The following is an 8,659-nucleotide window of genomic DNA, read 5'->3' as shown; positions in this document are numbered from 1 at the left end:
TAAGGGAGCTGGAAGGTGTAAAGAATTACTTAGACGACATTATAGTTTATGGTAATTCTCAAGAGGCCCATGATAGGCACCTCCAAGCTGTTCGTCAAAGGCTAGAAGAGGTTGGCTTGCAGATTAACTTCAACAAAAGCTCCTTCAACCAAACAAGCATTCCGTTCCTGGGCCATGTAATTTCTAAAGAAGGACTACGTCCCAGCCCAGATCACCTGACTGCCATTGCAGAAGCACCTCGACCTACAGACATGGTAGCTTTACGTTCGTACCTAGGGCTCACTTCATGGTTCAACAAATTTCTTCCGAACTATGCTACTGTGGTTGAGCCGCTGAGGCAGATGCTCAGAGCTGATGCACAAACACCACTACAGTGGAGTAAAGAAACTGTTGATAGCTTTGATATGCTTAAGAGAATGCTGCTGGAGAGCCCTGTTCTGTCTATTTATGATCCTTCCCTGCCGACGTTCATTACCACAGATGCTTCAGATTACGGCCTTGGTGCTGTTTTGACGCAGCTACATCCTGGTGGTGTTGAACGTGTGATAGCTTTTGCATCCAGGACGCTATCAACAGCTGAGAGGAAATATTCTACTGTGGAGAAGGAGGCACTTGCGTGTGTTTGGGCGGTAGAAAAGTGGAGAACGTATGTGTGGGGACATCGTTTCACCCTAAGAACTGATCATCAGGCCCTTACCACTCTCCTCTCCACAAAGGGCATGAATAGAGCAGGCATGAGGGTAGCTCGTTGGTCTGCTAGGCTCATGTGCTTCCAGTATGATCTACAGTACCGTCCAGGTAGTAAAAACTGTGTTGCGGATTGTCTCTCACGTATGCCACTGAGCCACACAGACACCACTGTATCCACTGAAGAGGATTTGATTTCTGAAATCGCAGAAATTCAGCCATTTCTGACTGCGTTGCCGCTAGTGGATTTTAAAGCTGAATGAGAGGACTGTCCAGAGCTGTCACAGTTACGCCAGACAATTCAGTCAGGTTGGCCTAAACTGCAAAAGTCTGTCTCCAGTGACTTGCGTCCATACTTTCCTGTTAGACATGAACTGGCTGTTGAATCTCCATTGATTTTCAGAGGGAGTCGTTTGATTGTTCCTATTGCACTGCGGGAACGCCTCATCCACCTGGCACACGAGGGACATCAGGGGCTGGTGCGAACCAAACAGCGTCTGAGGGAGTTGTATTGGTGGCCAAGGATGGATGATCTTGTTCACACAATTCTATCTGCATGAGTGACCTGCCAGGCCAGTGATAAATCGGCCAAAACATTCACAGCTCCAATGCAGCCAGTGGAGTTCCCAAAAGGCCCATTTCAACATGTTGCTATTGATATAGTAGGACCTTTCGAGAAGGGAGCTACTGACTGTAAGTTTGCAATAACACTGATTGACTATTTCAGCAAATGGCCAGAAGTTGGTTTTGCTTCATCAGTAACAACAGAGGCTGTTCTGAAATTTCTGACCACTATCTTTGCTCGAGAAGGAAACCCCTGCACCATCACGACAGACAATGGACCGCAGTTCACTTCGTCTGAATTTGCTGATTTTGTGAAAACACAGGGAATAAAGCACATAAAGACCAGTGTTTATCACCCTCAGGCTAATGGTGCCATTGAAAGATTCAACAGGGTGCTTAAAGAATGTCTTCAGGCAGCTGAGATGGCTCGTAAGCCCTGGAAATCTGCAGTCCTGACCATGTTGAAGAACTATCGAGCAACACCCCATGCTACAACGGGTGAGACCCCTTTTCTGCTCTTAAGGGGCCGACCTATGAGAACAAAGTTGAACATTCTTCTGCCTGAGAAGAGCGCTGATCACTTTGCTCAGGTTAGAGCTCGTGTGACACAAAAGCAGAACAAAAGTAAACAATACACTGATCGTAAGAGAGGTGCTAAATTTCTGAAAATCGCGATTGGCGATAAGGTGAGAGTGAGGAAGCCTTTTCACGTGAAAAAAGGAGAAGCCCGGTTCACTGATCCGTTGTCAGTACAACAACAAACAGGACTGAGTACTTTCATCTTAAGTGATGGGAAAAGATGGAATTCAGCACGTCTTTCGCTATGCCCAGAAAGAGAGGAACACTCTGCACAAGATGAAATACCCGAAAGAGGCTGTACAACGGAGAATGCTACTTTGAGTTTGAATAGAGGCTTGAGACAGAGACGCCCACCCATGTGGACTCAAGACTATGTGATGGAGTAATGTGTCTGAAGAGAGAGAAATAAGTCAGACGAGGATATGTAAAGGGTGTAGGCGGATCGCTGCCCTATTTAAAAAAAAATCAATGTACACTGAAATGTTTGATGAATGTTATGTGTTACTTTAAAGTATAAAGTGCACTAAGATTTCATTATTCTCATTTGAAATGCCTAGTTGAGAGTTTAGTTGAGACTGTGTTTGAATGCACAAGTGTTCATTTGAAAATTTTGTTGTTTGAGTAAATAAGACTTGAGTTTCATTATCTTATTTGAAAAAAATATATATTATAAGAGAAGCAATTCTGTTTGAGTAACAGGGGAGATGTTGTGTTGGGAAGTATATAACACTTCATTCATAGTAATGGCTTACTATAACACATGTAATGTGGAACTGCACCACTAGGGGCTCTAGTGAGAAACTGTGTTGAGTAATAGGAAGAAGAAGAATAAAGTTTGAGTTTTGGTTGTACAACGCATGGAGTGTGTTCTGTAAAATGGTGTGTTCTGTGAAATGGTGAGAACACCACAGCAAGCTAATAACAATTTTCACATTATAAAAGTCAGACATAAGATCAGTGATTTAAGCGACAACATAATGATTATATTCTCGTCATTGATGAGCCAATAACATCTGATCACACTTTTTCTGGCAGTTCAACAGTCAGACTAAACTAATGTTCAAGAATCAAGGGTTAAGAGCTCAACTAAATCAAACACTGATCACCATAATGGTAATTATTATTAAAAGTTCATAATGGTTATTATTTTCAATAAAATATTAAAATCTAAACATCTGTTGATTCTCAATAAGAGCTTCTGTAGACGTCTGACAGAAATAAAGTCAATTTATCTTCAGTTGATTTCATCTAAGACTGTGGCTGAAGTCAGTTGTAGTTCTTGTATTTCTCTGTCCTTCAGTGATTCTGCTCATTATCATCAGGTGTCTTCAAAAACGCTCAGTCATCACTCAATCACTTAATAATTTAACAGCCTGTAGTGTGCACACTCAATTTTTATTTAATCTGGGCCAGAGGTGGAAAGTCCAGGTTCAGAAGATAAAAAGTCCTGCTCTGTGTTTTTTTCCAAACACCTGGATTTGCTAATAGCACAGTTTTTCAGCCAGGAGGTAGAATTAATTAGTGAAATCAGCTGACTGAGTTCATGAGTGGAATAAAAATATGGCAGGACTGCCTACTTTCTGACCCCTGGACTACCCACCTCTGGACCTCTTGTTTGACAGAAACACAGAAACTTTAATTACATTCTTTATTTTGCAAACTCCATTGCACCAGTGACGTGTAAATCAGTGAAAGCTCACAGTAGAAACAAACAAAGATCATCTGATCATCATCTGAAGCTGCTCCATCTCTTCTTCAAACAAATATTGTCTGACAATTCATACTTCATTAAAGTCAAACACAGAATAATTATGTCCGTGATCATTTAAACTAAACACACCACACCTTACAGTTTGAACCTGCTCGGGTGCATATATCAGATGGGTGTTTGTGTGTCTTATGTTTTTCAGGACATTACACAACTAACAAACCTGATCAAATCATACAAAGGCTTGACATGAATGAGGAACAAGATGTTGAAATATATTAAACATGAAAATACTAACTATAAACCCAGCAAACATGTTAAACATGGACCGTTATATCAGACGTACTTGGATCTATAAATGCTTATTGTGAGGTGTAATGGAAAAATCTTCATCACAGTGTTAAATAACTGTTATATCACTGCTGTCATGTCTTTTATTTTGCCTCAGAAGAATATATGTTAAGGAAGGTTGGTGTCGAAACAGCATTGGGCCGCATTGATTGTAATGTGAATCAACAGATGTTTAGATGTTGCTGCGTTATGGAAAATAATAAAGTCACCATTATGGTGATCAGTATTTCCTTTAGTTGAGCTCTTGACCCTTGAATTTTGCACACAGTTATTATATGTGATTAGACAGTGTGATCAGTTGAGGTTGGCTCATTGATGATAAGATTATAATCATCATGTTGTGGCTTAGTACATTGATCTTATATCTGATTTTTAAATAAGTGATGTTTGTTATTGATATTTGCTTGATTGTTGTTGTGATTCTACAGTGAGCATATCTTACCAGACTAACTCACACTCAAACATCAAGAATCAGCCTATGAATCTCAACTATGGTGACAGGTTTCTATGTCGCAATGCATTCTGGGATCCATGGATGAGTTTCAATGATGCACCCACAATGAGATTCATACATTGATTATTAATGTCTCATTGTTGATGTAAGTCACATTGTTACTATAATCAATGCTTCACATGACAAAAGTAAACCCAGAGAATCCTACGACATATTGGTTACATCTGTATCATCAACAAATAACCATTCAGTTGTCTCTTATTGTTCTCGCCATAACAAACACAGCTACAGCAACCAGAGAAAATCTGATATTAGAAACCCAAGAGCCCAACTAAAGCAAACACAGATTAACATAAAGGTGACTGTTTTTTTTTTTTTCAATAAAACATCAACACCTTACCATTTTTTAATTATCAATAAGAGCTTCTGTAGACATTTGACAGAAATAAAGTCTATTTATCTTCAGTTGATTTAATCTAAAGCTGGTTTTTACTTCCTGATCCCTGGACTACCCACTTCTGTAACCAACATTCAAGTCAAGTCATGTCATGTGAAGTCAACTTTATTTATATAGCGCTTTTTACAATACAGATTGTTTCAAAGCAGCTTCACAGTGTTAAACAGGAAAATAATGCAACAGAATTTTATCGGCTGTACATCAGCTCCGGAGAAAATATATAATTATATATAATTAGACATAATTATTCTGTGGTTGACTTTAATGAAGTGTTTTTAGTGGAACAGGATCTGTGTGAAGAACAGGTGGAGCAGCTTCAGATGATGAACGCATTATTATCTGCTCAGAGCATCGTTTGAACTTTCACTGTTTTACAAGTCACTCACTGATGCAATGGACTTTTTCAAAATAAATATTTAAATTAAAGCTTCTGTGTCCTTAAATAAACAATAGAGCTACACATATAACTAAAATGAAACAAGGATTTACAGATTTAAAAGTTCAAAATGGAAAAGCCTGTTTTCAGATCTCTTCTCTCACAAAATATGTTTTTCTTTCTTTCTTTCTTTTTTTCTTACTTTTCTAGAGCCAAAATAAGATGCTCTGTTTGTAATTATAATTATAATATATTTTTGGCTCCATTGATTCCTGTTGTTTATTATAACACTGAATCTCTCATAAAACAGTATTAAATTATTAGAGCTCAGAACACATCCTGAGATTATAGTCAGATAAACCAAAATATTGCATTTTAGTTCTGTATTTATAATTTACATTTGCATTAAAATATCTTATTCATAACACAGATGGCCTTAAATGGCACACATGTAACTTTATCATCTCACTACAGACTTTATGTGTGCAGTTGAAGAAGTTGTCATTCAGATTCACCTGAGGCAGATTAAACAGGTCAAACAAGGTTTCACAAGAACAATGAAACATTCAGTGTTTTGATGTGTCCAGTAACCGTGTTCTTCCCCACTGAGCAAAGGCGTACGTTGAAAAGACGTCCACTGAGGAGCCAGAATGAAAGTTTTTATGACGTCTGTTTTTGACGTGTTCTGCACGTCCGATATAGACGTTCATGGAACCTCAAGGTTAAAAACTAGTTCAAATGTGCTCATTGTGGACATATTTTCCATTTGTAATTGCAAAGCAACTCACAGACAGTGTGTGTTTGTCCAGAAATCATGAAAATAAAAGAATCTTAGCTCACACCTTTAGACACTTTAGACAACTTAGCATCTGTAATTCACACATCTTTGGATCGTGAGAGAATCGTGGGATTCAATCCAGGATCTTCTTGCTGTGAGGAGACAGTGTTTCCCACTGAGACACTGGTGCTGCCCTTAATCACAGACATAAGACACACTTTGACTATTTCTGTCAGACGTCTACAGAAGCTCTTATTGAGAATTAACAGAGGTTTAGATGTTGATATTTATGGTTAATTTGAAGTCACCATTGTGGTGGGAAGCGTTTGCTTTAGTTGGGCTCTTGGTCCCCATATTTGTGTTAGCTTTTCTTTGGCTTCTGTAACTGTGTGTGAGAAACACAATAGTTATGGCTGAGAAAGCAAAGATCAAGTGACATTAAGTGTTGTCAGCTCCTTGTTAATGACTAAATCATCAGAAAGCAAGTAGCCAATGTTGTGTTTTAAGTTTTTTTTGTTTTGATTGTCATCATTGTTGTGAATCATATGCAGAATCTTGATGTTTGTGTGTGACTATGTGAAATATTTTCTCAAAACAATGTGCACATTCTGTTTTATCATCTTTCAGGATTAGTGATTAATTTATTGCTACTGGTCCCGATACAGTGGATTCACAAGGTTATTGAGACAATTAACAAATTATTATTTGCCAAACAAGAACACAAAACTCAAAAGCATAACATAAGATTCTAGACTTCTGATGATTTAGTCATCAACAAGGAGCTGACAACACCTGAAGTCACTTTATCTTTGCTTTCTCAGCCACAACTATTGTGTTACACACACACAGTTATAACATCCAAAGAAAAGCTAACTCTAGTACAGGGACCAAGAGCCCAACTAAAGCAAACGCTTCCCACCACAATGGTGACTTCAAATGAAACAAACATCAACATCTAAACCTCTGTTAATTCTCAGTAAGAGCTTCTGTAGACGTCTGACAGAAATAGGCCTAGTCCACACGTACACGGGTAATTTTATAACCAGAGTTTTTCCTTCTCCGTTTTAAAAAACAATCGCGTCCACACAAGCACGGTTTTAAAAAAATCTCAGTCCACATGAATACGCAAAACCGCGCTATAATTGGCTGCTTGATTTCCACATGGGTCCCATCCACGGCACCGATGCACTGAGGGATGCCATGGGCTCAGTGAAACCCTTCTGCAAGTTTACTTTGGACTCAGTGACAGGTAACTGTATATACACAGGGGCAGGCCCAAGTGGACTGAAGCTTCACACACTTGCCTTACTATGTTGTATTATTGTAGTCTGGCTAGGGTTGGGAATCGTGAGAATTTTTCCGGTTCCGGTTCCGGTTCCGGTTCCGCCTAACGATTCCGGTTCCGATTCCGGTTCCATTAAAATTATTAAACAAATAGTGGTAAAGGAAAAAGGCACAATACGCAACTCAAACAATCCATTTTGTGTTTATACTTGCTCTAAAATTAATTTACAAGTTGGCAATGTCAAAAAAGTCCTGTACTGTACATATATTACAGTATTAATTAAACCATTCTTGCAACACATTTTTTTTCAAATGAACACCTCTGAAATTGTCTTATTACATTTTATCTCTCTGTCTCTGAATAAAACCAAGTTATAAATTATATTTATTAGTTATATTTATTACTTAGTTGTATATTAATTTAATAGTAATTCAGTTATTCAGTGAACTTAAAAATTGCATAAATTGCAATTCAGCATTACAAAGGTAATTGTGCCTAAACGCTTACCTAAACCATGGTGACTCAACGGTTGACAAATATATATATATATATATATAGGCCTTTGACTATAAATCTGGTATAAGCCCTGTGGCACTCTGTGCTGTAGCAAATGTTTTGTCAAATTGCTAGTGCAGCCTCCTTTGCATGTTATTAACTTTTCACATGTGTTACATTTTGCTTCATTATCATTCATTCTTTGGAAATGAATCCATACTTGTGACTTTCTCTTCGCCATGCTGGTGGTTAACGAGAAAATATCTGACGCAAAACCGTAAATGTGTAGCGCGAGGGCTTTCAGTGCTGAACTGCTGCACTCCTGGAAGCGGCAGGCAACGTAATTAATATTCATGATGAGGTGAGCCAGGGTTGCCAGGTTTTTACAAAAAATCCCACACAATTGCACAATCGCTTCAACCCGCGGACATGAAACACAGCCCGCGGCAACAGTGGAAAGCGGGAAAACCACGGACTTGGCAACACTGGCTGTCACTCGCTATGAAAGGATACGCTTCCAGCGTTTCGCACACACATTGCACCAGAACCGTTTTCGGAACCAAAACTTAGGAATTTCGCACGGTTCTGGTATTTTTCAAAAATCAGTTTCGGTTCTGCATAAGAACCGGTTCTCGGTTCCCAACCCTAATTCTGGTGCCTCTGTTCTACAATACAATGAGATAACTGCGCATGTATCTGCATATATGTAATAAGCGCTGTTAGCAGAGTTATTAAAAGTTACGTCCGCCATTGCATAGACTCCACTTATGTATAAACAAAAGCAATAACGGCGCACATTTCGACTTAACAAGCCGGAATCTCCAGTTTCACCGTCTACACGACAACGCTGTAACCGGAGTTTCAAAAAACTTCACCATGGTCGGAGTTTTCAAAAAAGTCTGGTTTCAGTAACCGGATACTGCGT

Source organism: Gobio gobio (genome assembly GCF_949357685.1).
Source record: "Gobio gobio genome assembly, chromosome: 3".
NCBI lineage: Eukaryota > Metazoa > Chordata > Actinopteri > Cypriniformes > Gobionidae > Gobio > Gobio gobio.
The sequence above is the reverse complement of the archived record's forward strand: the minus strand, read 5'-3'. Positions refer to the sequence as shown.